Source organism: Pinus tabuliformis, chromosome 5_1 (assembly GCF_031772625.1).
Source record: "Pinus tabuliformis cultivar Carrire ecotype Pingquan chromosome 5_1, CPIR1, whole genome shotgun sequence".
NCBI classification, from domain to species: Eukaryota; Viridiplantae; Streptophyta; class Pinopsida; order Pinales; family Pinaceae; genus Pinus; species Pinus tabuliformis.
Genome location: NC_142305.1, coordinates 550,370,603 through 550,397,335, shown reverse-complemented (window position 1 = coordinate 550,397,335; position 26,733 = coordinate 550,370,603). Strand labels below are relative to the sequence as shown.

At 33.1% G+C, this 26,733-nt stretch overlaps 1 protein-coding gene across 5 annotated transcripts in view; it reads left to right on the top strand.

The window, feature by feature from the left end:
• LOC149165976 (mini zinc finger protein 2-like) overlaps positions 1-26,733 on the top strand; it is a 241,060-nt gene that overhangs the window by 120,674 nt on the left and 93,653 nt on the right. Inside the window, exon 2 of one of the 5 annotated variants that reach the window (XM_089431243.1) lies at positions 10,879-10,901. The exons of the other annotated variants lie outside the window; for them this stretch is intronic. The gene's annotated coding sequence lies outside the window, so the exon portion shown is untranslated. Of the gene's footprint in view, positions 1-10,878; positions 10,902-26,733 lie in introns of those variants that run through there. 5 annotated transcript variants of the gene reach the window in all.

Sequence of the window (26,733 nt, the reverse complement as noted above, 5' to 3'; positions counted from 1 at the left end):
ACATTTTTTATTTTGAAAAATTTACTATGCAATAAAATTTCAAAACAAAATTCTATTAAAATTATGTAGAGAGTTAATCCGAGTGGGTTTTAATCAATTTTACATTTTCTATTTTGAAAATCTTACTATGCAATAAAATTCTAAAACAAAATTTAAATGAAGCAACCCTGCCACTCCAATGTTTCACAAGAGATCCATAAAATTCCATAATGTTGGCCCACTTTGGAGCCTTTACAAAATGGCGAGTGGAAAATAACTCAGAGGTTCATGAATTTTCCAGAGAAAACTTAGGTTCTCCATTTTTAGTTATTTTTCACCACCTTGAGAGTTGTTTTCCACGGGTCACTATCATTTTACAACAAATCATTATATAATATAAATATTGTTTTTACTTTGTTTTATGACATATTTTAGTGTAAAATTATCCACTATCATTATGTTCTACTTTGTCTCATAACAATGTTTAATTTAAAATCAATCAGTCATTTTTCTGATTTGTTTTAAGTTTAAAATATATCAACATTGTCTAAATGGTCTTTGCTACTAAGAACTGTGTATAATTTTTTGAACAAGACTTACAATCATGTACTTTTAATCTTTAACAATTAATTTTAATCTTAATTTGATTGTGAATTTGGTTATTCTGAAATTTTGATATAAAATATATATTTTAGAATATAACATATATTATCATTATTGATGATGATGATGATGGTTAATGTCCTCTGAGATCAAATTGGTCTATCGGACCTATAATTTTCTTAGTTCTTAATTGTCTAGCTTCTCGTCTTTCTTGGCGAGATTGGTGTTGTAGCTTTTTTTTTTTCCTCTACGGTATTCCAACTTCCTTTATCTTGCATCTCCTTCATCTCTTCTGGTTCTTCGGACATTGGTGTCTTAGCTTTGCGATCTGTTGTGTTTGTCCTTTTGAAGATAGTAGGAGAAGAAGTTTGGTCTGGGAGATCTGCTTTGCTATTAAATGAAGATTTATTTTATGCGGTATTCGAATCCTCATAAGTGTTGATGCTTGAGAGGTCGTCAAGTTCACTTTTTACTGTTGGTCGGGGCTTTCCCCCTGCTTGTCTTGAGAGTTGTTTCTTTCTTGCCCGATTTCTTGCGATTCAAAGTTTTTTGGAGAGTATTCTTCCTTGATGACAGTGTAATGTTCTTTTTGTGCTCCTTCCCACCATGTAGATCTGTGGTGATTCTTTCTAGTAGAAATTTTCTGGGAGGCTTTTGGGCAATTTTTGGCTAGATGACCTGTCTCAAAGCAGGATCGACATCTGAAGAGGACACTTTCATAATCGAGTTTCTAGTTCCACACAAAGTCTTTATTTGTTAGGTTTATTTCAGTTGGGTATTCGGCGCTGAAGTCCATTTCAACATAGATGTGTGCATAGGTGGTTCTGGCATATTCCTCTGTTTCTGGGCACCTGCAGTAAAATTTCCCAATTGCATTTCCAATGGCTTTTAGCAAGGAGAAATTCTAGAGATGCAAGGGTAGGTTTGGTAATCGCACCCAAACTGGTGCTGAGGTTATGACTGTTGTTGAGGGATCGAATGATGGGTTCCATGCCTTTATGAATAGGCCTGAGTTTTCCCAAAACCAAGCGCCGAAATCTAAAATAGATTGTCTGCTTTCAGGGTTTTCAAAATCTACTATAATGAAACCCCTAGCACATGGGTAGATATTAATTTCATCAGAAATGATAGGCTTCCATACCTCCGAGATCCAACTGTGGAGAGCTGTCAGCTGCGGCCAAAAACCATTGAACCGACAGATTAGGGCACTTTCAGAAAACTTCAAAGCCTCATCGAGTGAGGTTTGGACCACTTGGATATTGGGAGTTGGGGCTTCACTGACAATATGGGCAGGAGCTTGCCCCCCAGAAGCGGACCGAACTGAGCTAGCAACGATCTTCACAAAGTTGGGAGCCATCTAGATCAAGGCCGGTCGATGATTCTTGAGCTTATGTATGACCCTGCGGAAGAATGAAAAAGCCCTGCCGAAGAATGCGAACCTAGAAGATAACCATGCGGAAGACAACCCGCGGAAGATTCTCATGCGAACCTTATTATGTAAACAAATAACACTTCCTTCACTTCAACTGTGGTTGTGCAACTCTGAGATCCACGGGTGCAATGATGAGATCTAACACAGATCTATTTGCTTAAGCTTCATTTCCACCAAAATTTGAAAAGCGGTAGCATAAACTTCTCGTAGATTAAAAAAATAAAAAATAAAAAATAGACCAGGGCATCCTTCTCAATGCTTTCACTGAATGTTAATGCAGACTTCTCAATCGACAACCTTCTAACTTGAATAATTATAAAGGAATAATAATATTTAGGGTTCAATAAGTCATTTGTGTGTGATGGGCATTTATGTTTTTCAATTTTTTTATGATAAATATGTGAAATTTTTTAATATAATTGTATTATTGAATAGTAATTTAATTTTATTGGTGAACTATTTATTTGTTATCAGAAAATTATTTTTGAAAAACAAAAAATTTGAAACTTTAATTTTTTTGATCCAAATAAAGAAAAATCCAAATTCCGACTGTGCTACCACCTATATCAAAGGAATTTTTTTTTGTGACACTACCGGAAGGAGGAGTTTACCTCAAACTTGTTATCTCACACCGGTTAAGGAATCCCACCTATGTCAGGAGGAATTTTTTTTGGTGATACTACCAGAAGGAGGAGTTTACCTCAAACTTATTATCTCACACCGGTTAAGGAATCCCTTGAGAGAAATCAAAAAACCTTGGCAAAAGATATCCAATAGCTTTGCGGAATTAGAGTTAATTATTATATCTTATATCAAAAAATTAAATCAGGAAATTCAACATGGGACTCGTTCGATATTTGAGGAAGGAGGTTTCAACCACGAAACTGATAGAACATCATCACTTATCTAATGGGAGGAGGTAGGATGGCCCCTGAGGATTTGAGGGAGCGATTAATCTACTTTAAAGAACAAAATGACAGATTGAAGGACAGCTCGGATAAACTGTAGAGGGCATATGAGTGAGGATTATTCCTTTCACATCCAGGTGGCTTGCAGGACTAATGTGTATCTTAAATTAGAGAATATCATAAGAACGATGGCACTACCTCCATCACTCCATAGTAGAGAAAGGGTGAAAATTCCAACCATGAGTGAAAATTATTCGATGGAGAAAGGTTTGTGAAACCATTTAAAATTTTGCCACCACAGTGACATTCGCTTCGCTCCCTTCTCTCTTTCATTTCACAACCAACGTGTTTCTTATTGTTTTTATTTTAACAAAGTTCGAATCGTCAACATCGGTTGACATTTTGTATGGTATACAGGTTCCTTCCCTCTTTATGGGTTTTTTTCTTTAATGAGAGTTTGAAGGTCCATGGATTAAGTCTCTAATTTACTTCATCATTTTTTCAATAACTCTTCCAAGTCTTTCTCTGCAGTATTGGTTTTTGTTTTAATTAAATAATTTTAGATAATATATATATATATATATATATATATATATATAATAAATTTTAATTTAAATATAATATCGATAAATATAATATTTTTAAGGACAATTTACTTAGTGATCAAAGTAATATGAAAATGTGTAAATTAAAAAATCTAAGGATTAATTTCTTGGAAGTAATATGGCTTACATAAAGAGATTAGATTCTAAAATCCAAAAATATAGTGATAATCAACAAATACATTGATTACTTTATATTGATATTAATTATTTTATATATATATTTTATTTATTTATTTATTTTATAGTAAGATACCATTTTATATGTCATAGCTGTTTCATCTTTTCATCATGGATTATGTGTTCTATTAAGAGTTCAAAAGTCCGACGACTACGTTTGTAGTTTACTGTATGTCTTTTTTTGAAGTAATCTGGCCTACATAAAGAGAATAGATTCTAAAATCCAAAAATATAGTGATAATCAACAAATACATTGATTACTCTATATTGAAATTAATTATTCTATATATATATTTTATTTATAGTAAGATACCATTTTATATGTCATACCTGTTTCATCTTTTCATCATGGATTATGTCTTCTATTAAGAGTTCAAAAGTCCGATGACTACGTTTGTAGTTTACTGTATATCTTTTTTTGGAAGTAATCTGGCCTACATAAAGAGAATAGATATTAAAATCCAAAAATATAGTGATAATCAACCAATACATTGATTACTCTATATTGATATTAATTATTTTATATATATATATATATATATATATTTATAGTAAGATACCATTTTATATGTCATACCTATTTCATGTTTTCATCATGGATTATGTGTTCTATTAAGAGTTCAAAAGTCCGACGACTACGTTTGTAGTTTACTGTATATCTTTTTGATAGCTTTGGAAAGACTTTGTCTCCGATTTGATTTTTATTTTATTTAATTAAATTAACATAATGTTTATATTTAATACTGCATTTTATATTATTTATGCTTATAAAATATTATTATAAAATATTATGTGATGCTTAGATATTATGAGTGGATTTTTATTTATATTAGTTATATTCATCTTTATTTTTTTAATATTTTAAAATTTGTATTCATGTTTCTTTCCATTGGAATAAGAATAAGATTATTGAATATTTTTTATTAATAATAAAAGTAATGAAATATTATTTCATGTATACTTTAAGGTTACTCATTTTATGTTTATGTTTCTCACAATCAGATTATTTTATATGTTAGTTATCATTAGTTTACATAATAGTTAACCAGTAAGTTAAAAAAAAGAAATTACATGGTTCCCTCAGGGGCATTTCTCTACCTTGTTCGTTGGTTAGAGGATGTGTTATTGTGTTTTTTTAAATTATTTTTGATAGTTTTCACCTTAATTGAAATTCTTTTCTTTTTAATATGAATTAAAAAAATGTGGTCTTATGTGGAGATTTATATATTAATATATCTAGGATTTTTGTTAATAATTTTATAAAATTTTATAAAAATGTAAAACCAATATTACTATTATTTATTATATTTTTTGAGAATATTATTTTAAAAATGATCTATATCTAAATATTATTTTCACAATGTTTATATTCAAATTTTACTTAAGCTTGGAGGGTTAGTTTATTTGGTCGAGGTCCCATACCTTGTGATTAGAGTGGGAAGTCATGGTTTCAATTCTCATCAACACTCTCAGAGTTAGACTCAAAACACAATAAAAACAAATTGTGTTTTAAAATTAATTTTTATATTTTGAAAATTTTCATTTAAAAACTTTATAAATTTAATAAAATATTTAGGTATATGAACCTCTATCCTTTTCTCTTTTAAATTATATTAAATTCATAATTTCTTTTAAAAAATAAAAGTAAATAATAATTAAATCTTATCTTCACATTTTAAGAGTTATAACAAGCCTGCTCCAAAGGCCTTAAAGGATTCCCTAAATAAAGTTGAAATCTTCAAACTCAAATAATTTTCATTAAAGGCCAAAAAAAAGTCATACCAAATTCAATTTATACTGTACTCATTCTCTTATCATTCGACCAACAAGTTCATGTTCCAAAAAAAAATCAAAACATCCCGTAAAACTTTCAATGTATATTTTCCTCATCTTCACTCTCATCAAAAGCCATTTGACTATTCCCAACCTAGGTTTAATGTAATTATTTAAATAAAATGAAAATAAAAATTAAAGTATATTTTCCTCATCTTCACTCTCATCCAAAGCCATTTGACTATTCCCAACCTAGGTTTAATGTAATTATTTAAATAAAATGAAAATAAAAATTTAGCAATTACAATTTATAAGAACATCATAACTTTATTTGTTAGGAACATCATCAATTAGATTATATATAATTTGTAGTAAGAATTTTTCTAAATCAATTATTATTGTTATTTGGTAAGACTTTCATTAGGAACAAGTTCAAAGTAATAAGAATACTGGCTAGATAGGGAGAGTTTTAATTTCAGTATTATATGTATTATTTGTGAGTCTAGTTTCAAATAATGAGTTAGACTATATCATATAAGTTTCTAGATGAATTCAACTCATAGTTTTATCCATTCTCTATGTCATCAGCTTTTGGTGCGGTGTGGAAAAGTGGTATCATAATGTTAGACGAGTTATAAAGCTTCATTGGTTTTTCATTGTGGGTTACTATATGTGTTACTCTATTTTTTCACCCTTCCACTTAAGGTCCAACATGATGTTAGAGTTGTAGCTCGATCAATCAAGCTAATGAGAGCGTCCAACAAAGGAGGTTGTCTTGAAGAATTTTTCTCTATTGATGTTTCTATGTTTGTGTGGATCCCATGCATAGATCTTCCTAACCCATAGTTAACGAACAATAGATTCCATTGATTCTTTTTGTAGGGGTTGTCATTAAGTTGAAACCATTTACAAAGTGTTATCAAGAGAAAATTATCCCTTAAGTTATGCAATGGAGAAGCCTAAGAGAGGTTGCCAAAGTTGTAAGCCATTGTAATTGAGTTTCATAGGGAATAAACCTTGTGTCATTATTTCTCTAAACTATTCTACATCAAGAGACCCAAGGGAGAGTTTTGGCTTAGTATTGAGATCAAGAGATAGTTTTAGCTTGATCCCACTATCAAGGGAAGGAGTAGCCACCATATAAGGAAGAAAAAACAAAAAACAAAAAATTACCCTATTTGACAAACCCATAAAGCTACCATCATTTGTCTTTCAAAAGGATTTTCTAACAAGAGTGGCACCCTTACACCAAATTGAAGCCTAGGTTTCTTTGTGGAGTTGTTCCTCCGTCGTATTTCTAAACTTTCTTTATGGATTTTTCTCCAAATATGCTCAAGCTAATAATTATGTGTGAAGCTACCACCATAAATCCCATTCAATGTATTATAGGGAGAAACTCTAATTGTGCTAAGGTTACTTTGTAGCTCTCATCGAGGCCACTATATGCCAACTTTGCTCATGCCGTGTTGTTAACACCTCAAGGCTTTAGTGAAGTGAAAATCAAGGACAAGTCCTCAATCCACATTAAGGTGGACTTGTTACAAAATTTATTCATGGCTTCCATGAGAAATCAAACAACACATGATCCCATACTGAATTGTACAAATTATGCAATGTGGGAAATTAGGATGAAGATATTTTTTAAGAATTTCGATTTTTTGGGAATTAATATGAAGAAACTACAGCTACAAACTTAGCAGTAATAAAAAATTACGAAGGAAGTGCTTCAGAAAAAGACAAAAAGAAAGGATTCATGAGAAATATGAAAGATGCAAACTGGAGTCGAAGACCTCGTATTCCCTAAGATTGTGACACTAGCTAGCACTCATCAATCTTGGGAAATTTTGGAAAATGTATTCCAAGGAATAGACAAGGTCAAGAATGCAAAGCTTCAAACCCTCATGACTAAGTCTAAATCTTTAGAAATGCGACATACTTTAATAGTATATCATTTTATGAATTAGGTTATGGAGGTGGTAAATCAACTTAGAAATCATGGAGAGGATGTCATTGATCAAAAGGTGGTTGAGAATATTATCAGAATTCTCCCACCTTGATTTGACATGCTTGTTATAGCCATAGAGGAAAGTGAAAATATAACCCAATTTTCAATTGAAGAATTGACACATTGAATGTTAAATCATGATTCATGAATAAAAGGTATAAATAACCCATTAGAAGATTCCTTTCAAACTCAAGCCACAATTAGTAGAGGAAGAGGTAGAGGTAATTGAAGCAGAGGAAGAAGAGGAAGAGGATATTATAGCAATAGAAACAATGCATCAAATCAACCTTAGCAGCCATAGGATCAACGTCAAATTCAAGATGAAGTGGAAGAAATAAAAAAGGAATTATAGGAAAGATGGATAAGACAAATATATAGTTCTATGACTACAAGAAATATGGCCATTTTAAAATAGAATGTAGGAATAAATGGTCAAATTTTGATAAAGGAAACACAAGAGTTTTAAGCACTAACATAGGTGCAATATCTTCCATGTTTTTTTCTTGTTCAACAGAACAAGAACATATCAATCAAGGTCTCTGGTAACTAGACAATGAATGAAGTACCCATATGATAGGTAACAAAGACGTTTTCTCAAGTTTTGATGAAATAGTTAAATCTTATATTAAATTGGGTGATGATAATTTTTATAATATGCTACAAATAGGTATTATTATAGTTGTAAACAAGTATAATGAAAAGAAGGACATTGATGATCTGTCTATTATGTAGAATTTCTAAAATACAATATATTAAGTGTACGGAAAATGGGTGAAAATGGTTTTACAAGCCACCCCATCAAAGATTCATAGAATGAAATCAAATGACCAAAAGTAGGATGTTTCCTCTTGTGATGAAAAATGTCAAGCAATCACTATCACATGGTTAGTTTGTAAGAAGCTCTAATGAAGCTTCAACATGTCATCTTAGATATGGCCATTTAAATTTGAGTAGTCTTTATTTTTTTGAAAAATACATATATGGTCCTAGTTCAATTTGTGATAGATATCCATCATAATCCATGTGAACGTTGTATCATTTTCAAAGAGTAAAGAAACAAATTTCTAAATTCTTCCAACTACATAGCTTAATGTCAACTTGAGCTAGTACACATAGACCTATGCGGTCCAATCCAAACCCTATAAATTGGAGGAATTTTTCATTTATATCCTTTATTGATGATTTTAGTTGAATGAAATGACCCTTCTTCATAAAAAACAAATATGATACATTGAAAAATTCAACCAATTCAAAGTCATTGCAGATAAACAAAGTAGCAAGAAAATTAAAGTATTATGATCATATTAAAAAGGAAAATATAATTTCAAAGAATTTGCAACATATTTGAGGGATCAATGTATTAAAATGAAATATACAACAATATACACTACGCAACAAAATCGACTAGTAGAAAGGAAATATCAGATCACCATCAATATGGAAAAAAGCATGTTGAAGGCAAAGAATTTGCTAAATGAGTTTTGGGAAGAAGCAGTAGAATGCTAAATTTATATTTTGAACAAATCTCCAACCAAAAGTGATAAAGCAAAATTTCTTAGAGTTCTATGAAGAAAACTGTATCACACTTAGAATCTATGTTTTTGTAGCCTATTCACATGTTCTAGATGAAATTAGAAGGAATTGGATGGATTAAGTGAAGTATGAATGTTTGATTGTTATAGTGAAGAATCCAAGGATTATAAGTTGTAAAATCATATCACCAAGAAAAAATTTATATTAAGAGATGTTAAATTGTTTGAAGGTCAAGCATGGATGATCGGGATAATAAAATAAATAGCAATCAAGTTTCTCCATATGCATTCGAAGCAGGTGAAGCAACAAAAGTGGAATAACTAAGACGAGAATTCGCACAACTACAAGCTTGGGTTGAAGGGACAAACCAAGGACGACATAATGCACATAGTCCATTTTCAAGCACCAAATCTAATCCCACCATTCCATAGAAAACAAGAAGCTTGAGAGAAAGTTATGAACAAATAGATAATGAACACATATAGTTTGTTCTATTGTCTTACCAACATTCATCAAACATTTTGAAGAAGAAGCCAAAAGGAAAGAGTGGGTTGAAGCTATGAATGAATAGATTGAAACAATAAAGAAGAATGGCACATGGAGTCATTTATATCTACTATTAGGGAGAATAAGCATTGGATTCAAATGGGTGTACAACACCAAGTTCAATGAGAAAGGCGAAATTGAAAGGCATAAAACGATAGCGTAGAGTAGATTATGAAGAAATCTTTGCCCCAATAGCAAAGTTGGATACTGCTAGAATAGTATTAGTAATAACAAAAAAAATCATTGGTTAGTTTACTAAAGAAAACTTGATATAGTTGATACCTTATGGAAAGTTGTTTTTTATCATTGATATGTCCATGATCTCTGTCACTTACAATAATCATTGGGGTTCCATGTAGCTTTTGAATCGTTTCCATAAATGTAGTACCAACTGCACTGGATTTAAAAGGATGAGATAATGCACAAAAGTGTGTATTCTTGACTACCACCATGATGATAATATTTCCTTCAGTCTTGGCTAAACCTATGATAAAATACATTGAGACCTCCTCCCAACATTGAATTGGGATGGCTAGAGGTTGTAATAGACCTAGGGGTCTTAATTGTCTCAACTTTATTCTGTTGGAAAACCAAATATTCTGCCACAAACTTTTGAATATTAGATTTAAGGCCATCCCACAATGATAACATGAAACAAAAGAAAAGATAGATCCATCTACGATAACACAACTTTCTAGAAGGTATCAACTACATCAAACAAAACTTGTTAATATCTTGAAAGAAGAAGTTTATCTAGATCAACCTTCAGGATATGAAGTCAAGGGTCAAGAGATGAAAGTTTACAAGTTAAAAAAGGCTTTGTATGATATAAACGAATCCCTAGAGTATGGTACAATAGAAAATTTTCTTATCTACCAAACAAAATTCAAACATAATATTGATGAACCCACTCTCTATACAAAAACATATCTTGAAGGTAATATTTTGATTGTTCGCATTTATGTTGTTTATTTGATTCACACAATAAATTCGTAGCTTAAATATTTTCAAACTGTGGAGAAGGAAGTTGAGACGATCAATCTTGGTCACAAGACTTTTTTTTGGAATCATCAATTTGAACAGTCTAAAAAGGGAATTTTCATTTGTCAAATAAAATACATACGGGACATTTTGACAAATTTAAGAGTGAGTGAATGCAAGCAAACTGCACTAAATTTCCTAGAAACTAAGCTAAGCAAATATGATAGTAGTCCAATAGCCAATTCCACTTTGTACTAGTAGCTAATAGGAAGCCTGATGTATCTCACATAAACAAGACCGGGCATAATGTATTTTGTAACCTTATATGCTATGCAGGTTTATGGAGCAAACAAAAGAAACCCATTGAAAATCAAGAAAAAGGATTTTAATGTATATTGGAGAATGGATGTAGAATGGAATTTTGTAGACGGATTCCAAATATAATGATCACGTTGGTTACATAGATAATGATTTTGCAAGAATATGCATTTTACTTAGGTAGATGATTGATTTCATATGTATCTAAGAAGAAGTCCATTGTCTACCTTTCATTATCAAAATCAAAATATGTTGTAGCAACAAGAGAAGCATGTCAAGTAATTTGGTTACTAATATTGGTAAGTGTTCTTGAACCTGAGAAAAAGAAGGATCCAACTCCTATTTTACGTGATTTACGAATCATATGTTTCATTCCAAAGTGAACACGTGGACACCCATTTTCATTTCATTCATAGAGCTAATGAACAATGGGAATGTCAGCATGGGAACACCGATATTAGGTTTTGTAATTCCATAAATTAGTGGGCATACATATTTACAAATCTTTTAGCAAAAGCAAGTTTTGAATTTCAAAGACAACACATAGGAATTTTCTGTGGTCAAAATCCTAATGAAGATGAAGTCAAAATTAAGAGGAGTGTTTAATGTAATTGTTGACTATTTCTGCTGGTCTTGAGTATTTTACTTAGTCAATAGTTTCTGTAGTATAGTGTATTCAACGCACAAGTAGTATTTTGGCATAATGAGAAAGGCGTATATGTTGGAGTTAATGCTTACATTCCATATTTAAGAAGTTGGTTTGTGATGGTTGAGAAATTCTCTCAACCTCTCTATCTAATTTGGGAATAAGTTGGATCTCAGAAACTCTATTTAATAGAGTAATCTGAATGTAAATCTGTGTGTGAGTGTGTTTGCACATACACCATTTGTGCATAATATATGATTGAGTTTCTGTAATTGTGTGTTTTAGCTATTTTTATCATGGTATCGGAGCTAGATCTGAACCTGTGTTGTGAGGAGGTGCATCTGGATGTTAACTGGACTGTTGCAACCTGAGTATTCTAGACGGAGCTATCTGCATATGCAGCCGTAAACCATCCTCATCTCCATTGTGGTCGTGAGCTTCCATAGAGGAACAGCGATAGTGACAGAAGCGATGCCGTTGCCAACCAGTGCGGAGTCAAGACGAGGTCTGTGATTTAATTTGAAGCGATGCTGTGAATGATTGTTTGAGCGAATTTCTGAGCTCTATTGTTCAGATTGTAGTTGATGGCTTCGTTAATGCTGGTTGAACGCTTTGTCAAATAAGCCCTGTTTCATTAACTGTCAATGCACAGACTTTATCGTTTTTTTTATCAGTAGAACAGAGCTTCGATAGGTTTGGGATTATACAGCTTGGGGCCGTGATTAGTATTGGCTTGGTAATGAGCGCTAGAGAATTTCCATCCACGCGATAGGGAATGGGTCGATATTCGAAGGAATTTTTTCAACGCCGGAAGATAGATGCCGCTTCTAATGGGAGATGATGATACAATGACGTCTTTGCATAATGGGATTTTACTCTTCCATTTGTCCCACAGCAGAGTCTGTGGTGCGTCGACCATGCAACACAGTGTCCATGCCGATCAAAGTCTTGCGGCAGGGCTTCTACGTTTACATTATCATGACTGTTTCGTCCAGGTTGCATTAAAATGGGTAGCAGTGTTGGGAATCAGAATACCAGAGAAAACGGGTTGAGTGGCTTGTTAAATAATAGTATTATAAATTATTTGTAAATCAAATGATGAATTCAAGTCAAGATCAAGTAGCAGTAAGGCTCAATATGGATGGTTGTCCAGATAGTATGGCAGTTGCGGATCTAGGGAAGGATCCCTCATTAGTGGTAGACATGGAAGTGGTTTCCTAATGAGGTTATGCGACAGACTGGGATGCTGTCCAGTAATTGACTTCGGGAGGTCCTTGATTCGGGAGTTGAGGAAGGGAACTCGGGAATCCAACTTGCCAACTACACCTTTCCAAGGGTTATGAGGCAACTTGATGGAGCATCTACTGATAAGCTTGATTATTTTGTTATTTTCATGTAATGTAATCATTAAGGGGGGATGTTGGAGTTAATGCTTACATTCCATATTTAAGAAGTTGGTTTGTGATGGTTGAGAAATTCTCTCAACCTCTCTATCTAATTTGGAAATAAGTTGGATCTCAGAAACTCTATTTAATAGAGTAATCTGAATGTAAATCTGTGTGTGAGTGTGTTTGCACATACACCATTTGTGCATAATATATGATTGAGTTTCTGTAATTGTGTGTTTTAGCTATTTTTATCAGTATATTTATTACTTTCTGCATAAAAAGGATTTGGTTTGTTGTAGCAAAGTGATATGTTAATTTAAAAATAGCTATATTTTGCCAAGCTAAATACCTTTGTGTTTTACTGTGTTTTTTATTTTCCCTCTTAGATTCCAACAAGTACTACCCATCTCAAATTGATCTTTCGGATACGAAAGTAGATCCAACCAATTTCATCTAAAACAAATGAGCGACAGGATCTCAAAATAAAAGAGCATTTTCTCCCTTTGCCGGTCAATATTAGGTTCAAAAACTTCTGAACAAATTGACACATCTTACACAGAGTGCATCAAGTAGCCAAATAATTTAAGTGAACCTATAAACAACTGGTCAATACAGATGACGGCAATTCCAATGGCTGTCTCATGGCTTCTATGGAAAAATAATATATAAATGTAAATAGAGTATTACCATAGCGATTAATCGGCTTTCACCGCCACAGCATGTATAGATTTCCTATTATGACATATGAACATATAAGTACCTATAATCCATACGATCTCATTGGAGGCAATCAAGCAGTCCTTCACAGAGCTGCAAAGGCAATCTAGAGGAATCACTGCCGTGCAACAACAAGAGCTTCTTTCTCAACAGCAGCAAGTGTACCACTAAAACTGTCCCCTCTCATCCTTTTGTGAGTAACTCCACCTCCTATTAGTCAAATAGATAAACCAAAGCTGACAGAATTCTTGTAAAACGTTCTGCATCTCATTATGACTCATCACCGTTGCCACCAAATTTGCACAGATCTGAATCCTGCAATACTCTAGTGCGACTACGGTTCTGTTTGAGATGCTCCAGGGTTGTACTGATGTATCGGCACAATCTTGTGCCCTTTTTCTCAAAAGCCAACGATACTCGGTGGACACCCAGTGGGCCAGTACCAACAATTTCATCGATCTCCATCATTCACACCTACGTTCATGTTTCACAATGCCCCTGCAGTTGACTGCTCTATCAGCAATTAGCCACATGGAAGTATGCCATGTATGTAAGAGCCTGACTTTCGTAAACGCTGCCAGGCCCATATAATGGAATCTTACCGGGCCTTTCGTAAAACAACAACGCACCGACAATTACCATTCACTTTCACGACAGTGCTCTCTGACTATATCGTATGCTCGATTTTGTCTACCCCACTGGGCCACTGAGCTACAATGGTTGATTTTCTTGAGTCTCCGTGTGAAACACAAAGAGATTCTTGTGGAGCATGATGCGTTGAATGACCACTACGTGGCTCTAGCTCTCAGAAATTCTCTTTCCATCATAGTGGGCATTAACGTGGAGATCGCTAACCAATGTCATTTTGTTATGTTCCTATATCTTGTCATTTTGTCATGTTCCCATATATTGTTCAGGCTCACCTCGTACGGTGAGTTTAAGTCGATTACAGATTCCCCGAATATTTCAGGATCCGAGGGACATGGACGCGGTTAAAAAATGGATTCTAAAATATGATCATGCTCATGTCCGTTGAACCCTGGAATATTCCATAAATGGATACTCTCCGATGATACAGTTGCCGAAATCTTTTATACCCAAATTTGCTATATAAAATTATAAACTCTCTTAACATCTCCAAATCAGATGGACACCGAGATAGAGCCTTATCCCTATTAGAAATTCAAAGAATATCTCGAAATTGGATGGACAGTAAAATTACAATCAATTGACTGAGAAGATAATGTGAGATTTTAAGATATTTCCAAAATTCACAATGAGATAAGTTCATCTAATACTAAAGATATATTAACAATGAGATAAGTTCATCTAATACTAAAGATATATTAAAGCAGAGTACCTAATTATATCTGACTTAGAATTCTATAAATTAATTTAAGGATAATGTGAGATTCCGTGATATTTCCAAAATTTACAGCATCTAATACTAAGGATATACTAGAAAAGAGTACCTAATTATATCCGACTTAGAGTTCTATAAATTGACTTAGGGATAATGTGGGATTCCATGATATTTCCAAAATTTACAGTAGGGATTAGTTCATCCAACACTGAGATAGACTAGAGCATTAGTTCATCCAACACTGAGATATACTGGAGCAGAGAACCAAATTATGTCCGAATTGGAGTTCTATAAATCTCACTCCGACTTCAGACTTGAAACCATTCCATATGGTTAACTTTAGAGCAGGGCGGGACTCTCAAGATAAACCTTCTTGCAAAATAACAACGACCCTCTTCACTACAGCGGTCTGTTGGGTAAGTTTGTTTAATATAAAGTGCCGCCTTAGTAATTTGAGTGTTGGAATCACATTTTGCTTTCTTTCTATCTAGCTTTAAGGTTCAATTAACTTTAGGTTCACTTCAGTAATTTGTTGGGTACGTTTGCTTACACCAGGTGTTGGGTTAGTAATTTCAGTGGTTGAAACTACAGGTTGGCTGGTTATTTATTTAGCTTTAAGATTTAATTTCAAGAAACATGTTTAATTATTTATAATTTACATGTAAAAAAATAAAAAATATATTTCAAATAATTGAAATTATTCAAAAAAATATTTTAATTTAATTAAATTAAATTAAAAAAACTTTGGTAATTTTGAGTATTATTACTATAATCTAAGCTTGTTATTATTAACTGAGTTGATTTTAATGCATTTCTTGGAAGTTTTTCTGGTTTAATTTCTCTAAAATCCAGCAAGAATTCATTGAAATTACAAGTTTGATGGGTAACCCCTGCAGAATAAAAGTGTCCTAGGGATTTTTCAGCGAGTTGAATCCATATATGCAGTCAAAAAACTAGTTTAAATAACACAAATCAAGATTTCACTTACAATTTTCTCATCAACACCAAAAATTCGCACTAAAAACAACTCCATTATTAACTTATTCACTCATCCCTTCTCCGTAAATTACAATTACCAATCATGTTTACGTAGTGTAATCATTTCATCTCAAAGCTTATGGCTTCTAACCTTCATTACAAATATTAGATGATTTTCTATATTATAATCAAGGAATTAGGATTTCGATATTACAGAACCTCATAAAATCTCAGTCCTTAAATTAATGGACAAAAGCTCTGTGCTTTTATTAATGAGCATTCTGGGTGTACTGAAATGTCAACAAAATTAAACATGTAGCTGTTGTGTTTTCATTTCGACACCTCTGAAATAGCTCACTGTCTTCTTTGGGACTACCGAATTTGTTTGCTGGTCCCATCTTAGTCTATTTTATTTCGATTCATTTATATTTTTTAAATTCGGAATACGATCTTTCATTTCCATTTTCTCTCTATTTTCCATTTTCTCTCTATTATGCAATTTGTCATGATGGGGTAGATACCTCTTCCTCTGCCCTAGGAGTTTCAAATGGATTTGAGATTTTTTTAATTATTATTTTTTAAAACAAAGGTTAATTCTATCACTTAAAATCATTAATTTCAATTTTTCGAAATCTGGGAACATGAGAAAAGATAGTCATGTTAATTAGATATCGAAACTATACACTTCTACTTAATAAGTATATATTTATTGAACCCAACTTTAAAAAAAAAAAAACAAAACAAAACAAAAAAACCTCCTTCAGTAAATAAGTCTGAAATATCGATATACAAAGGTATTTTCCGTTTTAGCCTTTGAATCGCTTTTCCTTCCAGCTAGGCTATATCAAGATCCTTTCTTAATACGAAGGATTCTTTATCTTGGTCATGAAACTCTTTTAGCTGTGCTAAAAAAGAAAAAGATGAAAATTACATTTTTAAAATGTCCTGCTTATTTACTCATTCTAAAAATACTGATATTTCCATAATTATTTATTTTTTAGTTATTATATTTAATAAATTATATTTATTCAATATTTATTATATAAATAATAAAATAATCTATTTATATATTTATATTTAATAATTTATTAAAAAATATTATGGCAGTTTGTGTGAAGTGGTTTGAGATTTGCACCCCCTTCAAATCCCTTATATTCATCAATGTGTAAAAAAAAATATATCTAAACACATAAAGATTAGAGTGCTAATAGTTTCCTCTCTATGAAAAATGATATTTTATATTAAATATTTTTTTTTAATATATTTTAAATTTTATAAATTATACAAATTAATTTTAAAATCGATCAATAATTTTTTCTTTTACAAAATACTTTATCATATATATTAAAGATGCAGAAAAATAACTTGCTAAAGATCTTGAGAGCATTGATGACAGTTCTGATATTATCATAAACCTTTCCTTGGACAATCCTCTTCCCCATTCTCAATTTGCGTTATATTATACGATCGCTTTTACATAATATCTTATATCACTGATATCAGTTCAGAAACCAATTTTTTGGTAGCCGTTTAGGCACAATTTTGATATATATGTTTGTTAGACACAATTTTGATATATATGTTTGTTATTGTTGTTGTTGTTATTGTTGTTGTTATTATTATTATTATTATTATTATTATTATCATTATTATTATTATTATTATAGGTATTTGTACATATTATATTTTGTTAATATTTTATTTTAAATGTGTAGACAAATCATATTAAATACATATTGAAACGTATATACAATATATAATTTTATTTTTTCTTTAAATAAGATTATGGTCTCTTTGAAATGGAAAAAAACAAAACAAAAAAAATATTTATAAAAATAAGTGTTTAGCTAAACTATAATTTATATCTCCAAATAAATTAGAAATATTATAATAACTATTACATAAAGTCTTAAATTGTTTTATTTTACAAATCCATTTTACTCTTCTTTAATATTTAAAAACTTAATAAAAATAAGATTTATGTATAAATATAATTTAATTAGTTTATTCTTGGTAGCCATTTAGGCACAATTTTGATATATATGTTTGTCAGTCTTGTTGTTGTTGTTGTTGTTAGTGAGAAAGGTATTTGTACATATTATATTTTGTTAATATTATATTTTAAATGTCTAGACAAATCATATTAAATACATATTGAAACGTATATATAATATATAATTTTATTTTTTCTTTAAATAAGATTATGGTCTCTTTGAAATGGAAAAAAACAAAACAAAAAAAATATTTATAAAAATAAGTGTTTAGCTAAACTATAATTTATATCTCCAAATAAATTAAAAATATTATAATAACTATTACATAAAGTCTTAAATTGTTTTATTTTACAAATCCATTTTACTCTTCTTTAATATTTAAAAACATAAAAAAAATAAGATTTATGTATAAATATAATTAATTAGTTTATTCTTGGTAACCGTTTAGGCACAATTTTGATATATATGTTTGTTGTTGTTGTTAGTGAGAAAGGTATTTGTACATATTATATTTTGTTAATATTTTATTTTAAATGTCTAGACAAATCATATTAAATACATATTGAAACGTATATACAATATATAATTTTTTTTTTCTTTAAATAAGATTATGGTCTCTTTGAAATAGAAAAAAACAAAACAAAAAAAATACTTATAAAAATAAGTGTTTAGCTAAACTATAATTTATATCTCTAAATAAATTAAAAATATTATAATAACTATTACTTAAAGTCTTAAATTGTTTTATTTTAAAAATCCATTTTACTCTTCTTTAATATTTAAAAACTTAAAAAAAAATAAGATTTATGTATAAATATAATTTAATTAGTTTATATTTTGATTTTTTTACCTAAATTAAATAATTATTTTTGATAAGATAATGATTCTTAATTATTTAAAATATATTTTTAAATAAATATATTAAAACTCTAAAGTTGATGATAATATATAAAATACAATTAAATGTAATATATATATATATATATATTATAACAATTCTTTTATATCTTTATTGTTAAATATAAAATACAATTAAATGTAATATATATATATATATATATATATATATATATATATATATATATATATATTATAACAATTCTTTTATATCTTTATTGTTAAATAACACATGTTTTTTAATTTATTTAATATTTAATTAAATTCAACGCGTCATCCATAATTTATTATAAAATGTATCACTTGTGCAGAAAAAATGTTGAATTCAAACCATACTTTCCTCATTTAAAGAAAGTTGTCAAATTTGTATTTTAAAATTGATCCACTATAATTATATTTATAATTCTTTTTAGTATTTATATATCAATAATAAATATACCAGCTAATATTATTATGTTTTACAGTTTTTTCAATATATTAGAAAAAATAGAATATTTAATAATGATAACAGATAAAGTTTAAATAATTTATGTTTTGGTTATCTTTTAAGTATATTATTGGGTTAATTTTATTCAAATTCTTTTGATATTTGCTTGAATTACAAATTTAAATTGTGAAATCTGTACAATTTTAATGTTGCATAATTTTAATGTTACAAAATTTAGATCCTAAAAAAATTATTTTAAATGACATTAAACAACAATTTAGTATAAGGAAAACGTTAAAATGTAACAATTATATGATAAAAAAAATGTAAAAATATTTTTATGGAAATAAATATGGTTGTACCTATTCACTTTTACACAACAATAAATAGTTATTGAACTATTGTAATCTCAATACATTTTATCATTTAAAGAAATAACTAGGTTGTGTGGGATTTGTAACCCTGAATGTAATAATTCTATTGAGAACAGAATCCGAGTTTGCTTGGCTGTAGATGTTTCCTTGACAGGAAGTTGAGCTTTGACCACGTAAATTGTGTACTAATGTATAATTTTTTTATTCAAAAGAAAAAACCAGATAGATTATATTAAGAAAATATAATAAAACAGTTGCATACAAAATACAAATTGCCGTATAAAAGAAGCGGCTGTCCAGGAGATACAGTTCTAATTGTTCTGTACAGATAAAATGATCCAAGCCATCTCTCTGTAAAAAAGATTCCTAAGCCAGATAAAAGATAGTATGTAGATTCAGTCAGATCTTTGAAATAAAACCATTGACAGAACTTGCCTATGCATGGATGATCATCAGCCCTACACATCAGGACAATTTGATAGTTCCGAAATCCTCAGCAGAATAGATTCCAAGGGAGACCTGGAGTCTTGGAAAATCCGGTCGTTCCTCCATTTCCATAAAAGCCAAACAACCATTACAAACAGGGAGCGCAAAGATGGACATTGATCACTCCACCATTTGTAACCTTCCTGTACAGAAGCAAAAATTTGGTGAGGGAAACAAAAAAAATAACGATAAAGCATACCAAATTTGAAGAGTTGAGAAGCACTGGAAAAACATGTGGACATTGGATTCGAGATCGGAGAAGCACATAGAGCATTTGAGGATTAAATCGTACTGATGTATAATTTTGACCACGTGAATTGCGTACTAATGTATACTTTTGTGTGCCATTTTTCTTGTGAATGTTTTCACCTACGGACTCTGAATAACAAGTAGTATTGTAGCATAATTAGACGAGTTCTATTGATTCCCATATGATTATGAGGGTGATGGAAAACAATTGTTCATAGAGAGGGATTGGTATTGTAGACAGAGAGGGCTCGAAAGCGAAGACCCAAGTAACAAAACCGACGTATCAAAGCAGTTCGGGTTAAAGAGGTTTCTATTTACTAGTCGTGGTGACTACATACTAGGATCGAGACACACCATTTCATAGCCGCCATGGTACAAATTAATTTGTTGAAGGTGGATGCCACTCAGAACCCATGATTTCGTAGTCGCCAGGTTAAACCGCAACCAAAACTTGATCCTGAAGGAGGCAGACATGTCGAAGACAATGGAGTCCACCAATATCTCACAAAAAAACACTTACGTGTAGGGAGGAAAAAACCATGATGGCCAGTTCAACAATAATTAAAAAAAAAATAAAAAAATCCTATCGAGCAAAATTTTCTCATGAAGGAGCCTACCGTGGAAGCCAAGTTCAAGATGTTGCAACCTGAACCAAAAAATTGTTCTCTAAGGCCAATGTTGTGAGAAGTTATAAGCCGAAATTGGGTACATGAGATTTTTTTCCTTAGTTCTGTAAAATGTCTCCTTAAACGCTGTGAAGAAAATAAATCCTCATTCCGAGACAAGCCCCATTTTTTAAGCAAACCTTAGTAAAAATAATGTGGAGCTTCATTGATGTGTGTGTTATAGTATCAAATTTGAAAAAATTCAAGTGGAGACCAACTTTTTGATATTTGATTTAAAAAAATAGAATTTTGTAAAACGAGCGATTTTTTTGCACAATTTTGTTCTGAAAGCAGGGTTGTAGACATATTTAAAAAATTGGAAAAATTTCCATGTAAATAATAATAGCAAGTGAAAAATTTGAAGTTGAAAATTTTAAAGTTGAAAATTTTAATGGTAAAAATTACTTTGAATTGTGGAAGTTTAAAATGTGGAATTTACTTGTACAATAGTGCTGGCATAACATCTTAGGTGACCAGAACAAGAATATTGTAATTTCTAATGATGTATGGGAGTACTTGGATGCCAAATCCTTTAGTACGATTTGATTGTGTCTCATTAATGATATTTTATTTAGCATTGTTGGAGAAATAACAAGAGTAGGCTTGTTGACTATCTTAGAAGGTTTACACATGACCAAATCCTTAATAAACAGAATCTATTTAAGGAGGAAGTTGTGTCACTTGAATATGAAAGAAGGCATGAAAATTGAATATCACCTAAATGTGTTCTTGTGTTGGATATTTTATGTTTTTATGATGCCCATACATAGATATTAGTAGCCCATAGCTAACACACACTAGCTCCATTAATTCTTTTTGTAGGGTTTGTGGTTTATGTTCAAATACTTTACAAAGTGTTGTAAAGAGAAAAGTAGCCACTAAGTTATACAAAGGAGAACCGTAAGAACAATTTCCAAATCCATAAGTTGTCCTCATTTAGTTTCACAGGAAATAACACTCATGCTCTGTATCCCTAACCCGTGTTGCATCAAGAAACACAAGAGAGAGTTGTGACCCAATCATGCCATGAACAAAGAATTCTAGCTTTATTCTGCTAACAAGAGAAGAAGTAGTCATCATATAAGGAAGCAAGAATAGAAAATTAAAAGACACCCTATATTCCTGACCCATGAAGCCACCATTGTTTGTCTTTGCAAATTATTCACTATCAATAGTGGGGCCCTGTACACCAAAGCCAAGACAAGGTTTCCTTGTGGAATTATGCCTCCATGGTAAGTCCAATTTTCTTTGTTGAATCATCACCAGATTGGGTCATGTTGATAATTATTTGTGGAGTCACCACCATAAATACCATTCAAAGTATTATAGGGAGTAACTCTAATCATGGCACGGTTTCTTTGTAGATCTCATAGCAACCACTATAAGCCATATCTACTCATACTTAGGTGTTAAGACCTTCTATAGGGTTTTAGTGAGGTGAAAATCAGGGACAAGACCGTAATCCATGGTAAGGGAAAGTTGTTACATAATTTAGTCATGCTTTCCACGAGCAATCAAAGCACACAAGGTACCATACTAAATTTTACAAATTATGTAACATGGGCAATTAGGATACAGAGGTTATTAAAGAATTTGGATTTAGTGAAATAATATGAAGGATTTAAAGCTGCAGACTTACCAACAATGACAAATTCCCAAGGAAATGCTTCAGCAGAGAGAAAAAGAAAGGATTCATGAGCAATATGGACTCTGCACAATGGAGTTGATGACCCCATATTCCCTATGGTGGCAACAACAACTAGTGCTCATCAATCTTGCAAAATTTTGGAAAATTTATTCCAAGGAATCAACAAGGTCAAGAATGAAAAGCTTCAAATCCTCATGAAGAAGTTTGAATCTTTGAAATTGAGACATACTGAAATAGTGAATCAGTTTTTTGACTCAGGGCATGGAGGTAGTAAATTAGCTTAAAAATCATGGAGAGGATGTCATGGTCAAAAGGTGGTTGAGAAAAGCCAAAACCATACATGTATCAGTTTCTAGTTGGGATAGCAGAACGCGCGTGCCTGCTCTGCTCCCCGCTTGCTGTAGCCCGCCGCAGCTCCTTGAGCCCTGCACCCTACAGTCCGCTCTGCCACTCCAATGGAGGGCAGTGGGGACCCTGATCCCCCATCTACACCACCGGAGGTTACTGCATTTCGATCTATGATAGCTTCAGGCCCAAAGCGCCCCCCTTCAGTTTCTCAACAGAAATTTGTTAAAAAGCTAGATTCGATCCCATCTGTAGCGTTACCTGAAGAAGAAACCTGTAAAGCCGCATTGAACCTTGTGGAGAGAGGCCTGATAGGCCAGTTCATAGGCCTCTGGCCATCTCCCAAGTCAGTGGAGGACTGGACCCAAAGGAACTGGAAGCCCCTGATCAAAGAAGGAGTTAAAAGTTATTTCGTAGGTAAGGGTTTCTTCGTGTTTGTCTTTGAAAACCCTGATGACAAAGGATTGATCTTTAGAAATGGACTGTATTTCATGGGGCCCCAGGGCCTTTATTTGAACAAATGGTCCCCGGATTTCGATCCCACCTAGGACATCCCTTCTGCTGTTCCGGTCTGGGTCAGGCTCCCTCATTTGCCTCTGCACTGCTGGAACCAAAAGTCTCTTCAGATCATAGGCAACACCCTGGGAAAATATATAGATTAGGCAGCGAGAAAAGACCAGTATTCATGTGCCCGTATCTGCGTAGAAGTGGACCTAGAGGAGGGGTTACCGGAAGCCATCAAACTTACTGTAGTTGGGTGGACGCATGTCCAGGAGTTGGACTATGAACAGTTACCTTTTAAATGTAGACATTGCCATAGTCATGGTCACTTTGCAAAGAACTGTAAGAAGAGAGTAGAGGAGCAAGCAGACAAACAGAACGGGGAACAATGGACTCTTGTCCAGAAGAACGCATCCACAAAAAAAAAAGGAACTGGTAAAGGTACCACGGAAGGAGACCCTAGCAGCAACAAAGCTAACCAGGAAACAGAAGTAAACCCAAAAGGGGTAGAGAAGGCTCAGACTAATCAAGATACCCCATCCCAAGAGAATGAAGAACAGGTGGATATTCCTCCACTAAACAAGGAGGTAGGGGAAGCAATCCAGAGTGAGGCCAATCAGGGCAGCCCATCCAATCCCTCATATGCAGAGATAGCAAGGAAAAAACCAGTCGAAAGCTCTGGCTCCTTAGAGGATGAAACCTATGAGCGCCATCCGAAAAAAGCTGGAAGGAAATCCCATAAAGAAAAATGGAGGAGGAGGCAGAAAGACTTAAAAAACAAGGAAGACAAGCCACAATAGAAATGACTATTGGGTGAAACACCAGACCAAGGCCCTCCAAGGGAGGGCTCAACACCCCCTCAAGTAAATAATGAATCTCGTCTCTTGGAACTGTAGAGGCCTGGGGAACCCCTCTAAAATAGAAGCAGTCAAGGATCTTATGAAAGCGGAGCCCTCAGATATCCTCATGCTCCAAGAGACCAAAATAGAAGGACATGCCCTTCTAGAGATCAGCAACACAAGGTGAAATAAAATAGCAGGTAAAGCAGACAGCTCAAGGGGCACTTCTGGAGGGCTGGAAACACTCTGGAACGATGACCTCTTCTAGCTGAAAAACCACAAGGAAACACAGCATTGGATCCAAATAGAATTGATGCACAAAACAAGTAAGTTGTCTATTACCCTTTTTAATCTTTATGTTCTTATTTCTTATAATGAAAAGAGAGAATGCTGGAACTCCCTCTCAGCATTTTTAGAGCAGACTTCCCCTAGCAACATTATCATAGTAGGGGACCTCAACATCATTATGAAAGCAAAATAAAAGAGGGGAGGGACAAGTAATAGAGACCCCATGATAGATGAGGTGGAGGAACTCTTTCAGCGTTGGGACTTGCTAGACTTCAATCCCATCAGAGGCCTTTGCACCTGGTCCAATAATAGAGTAGGAATGGATCATATCTCCGCTTGGTTAGACAGATTCATGGTACAAAGCTCCATAATGATGAACAAAAAGATAATAACTACTAAAATGCTGCCCAAGCTAGCTTCAGACCCTAAACCCATCCAGCTCCTCTTGGAGGATGAAGAAGATCTAGGGCCCATACCTTTCTGATTCAACCCCTTATGGATTGAGAAGGAAGGCTTTACAGAGACAGTAAAGGCAGCCTGGGACAAAACATTCACGGGATCCCCTAGTTATGTCTGGGAGCAAAAGCTAAAAGCAACTAAATTTGCGTTGAAGAATTGGATAAAGAGACCAGGATCCACTCCTACTGAGCAAAGAAAGGAATCAGTTTATGCACTGCAGACTTTGCAAACAGCATTGGAAAACAAAGACATTACAACTGATCTGTTAGAGAAGGAAACGAAAGCCCAACGTTCTGCACACCAAACCTTCAAAAAGGAGGAAGAATACTGGCGATTAAAATCCAAGAGTTTGTGGTTGAAGGCTAGAGACCGAAACACCTCCTACTTCCACCGCCAATACAGAGCGAGATTGACCACGAACCACATAGTAGAGATCATAACGCCAGAGGGAAACGTCTGCAAAGGTTATAATTAGATCAAAGCAGCTGCAGAAACCTACTTCAGGAATCTTTATAGGGAAGAAACCCACAGCAATGTTGAAGAAGCCGATGACTTCACTGCTAATATCCCCACTCTTATTAGCTCTGAAGAAAATGTAGCCCTTTGTAGGCCAACCATGAAGGAGGAAATTATAAAAGTTATTTGGTCCATGGACGTAGACAAGGCTCCCGGGCCTGATGTATTTACAATCCATTTCTATAAATTGTGTTGGCACATTATAAAAGCTGATCTCTGTAAAATGATATGCTGGTTTATGAGAAAAGCCAAGGTGGGTGGAGGAACAAACTCCACATATCTCGCTCTAATCCCCAAAGACACCAATCCGGAGACTTTCGCAAGGTTCAGGCCGATATCGTTGTGCAACGCTTCTTATAAAATTCTGGCAAAACTGATTGCTTGCAGGATTAAGCTGCTGTTAAAAAAATTGATCTCTCCCCCACAAGGCGCATTCGTTGAAGGCAGACATATCATAGATAACGTAATTTAGGTCCAGGAGATCATCCATTCCAGCAAGCAGTGGAATGAAAAAGGCATGCTGGTCAAGCTAGATATGGCAAGCGCCTTCGACAGAGTGGATCGCTCATTCCTCTGCAAGGTCCTGCTTTCATTTGGATTTTCGCAACAATTTGTCAACCTTATTAAAGCCTCCATAGAAAAACCCTGGATCGCCCCATTAGTCAATGGTCGTCCCACGAATTTCTTTCAAAGCCAGAGGGGCATCAGACAGGGATGCCCCCTCTCCCCATCCCTGTACATCTTAATGGCGGAATCGCTCAGTCAAAAATTGTCTGCGGAAAAAATAAAAGGCAGCATCCCGGGTCTCAAGCCCTGCCACGGAGTCGAAGCCCAGAACCACGCGTTATTTGCCGATGACACACTTCTCCTAGGTGGAGCCTCCATTAGAATCGCCAGATCCATAAACGTAGTCCTCAATAATTATTGCAGAGCCTCTGGGGCATTAATAAACGAGAACAAAACCGAAGTGTATAGCTGGAACATTGATCAGAGGGAGCTCTCTGACATAACCTCTCTCCTTGGATTCAAAGGACAAGTAAACTGGGACAGATTCAAGTATTTGGGCCTTCCCATAATATCAGGAGCAAACAGA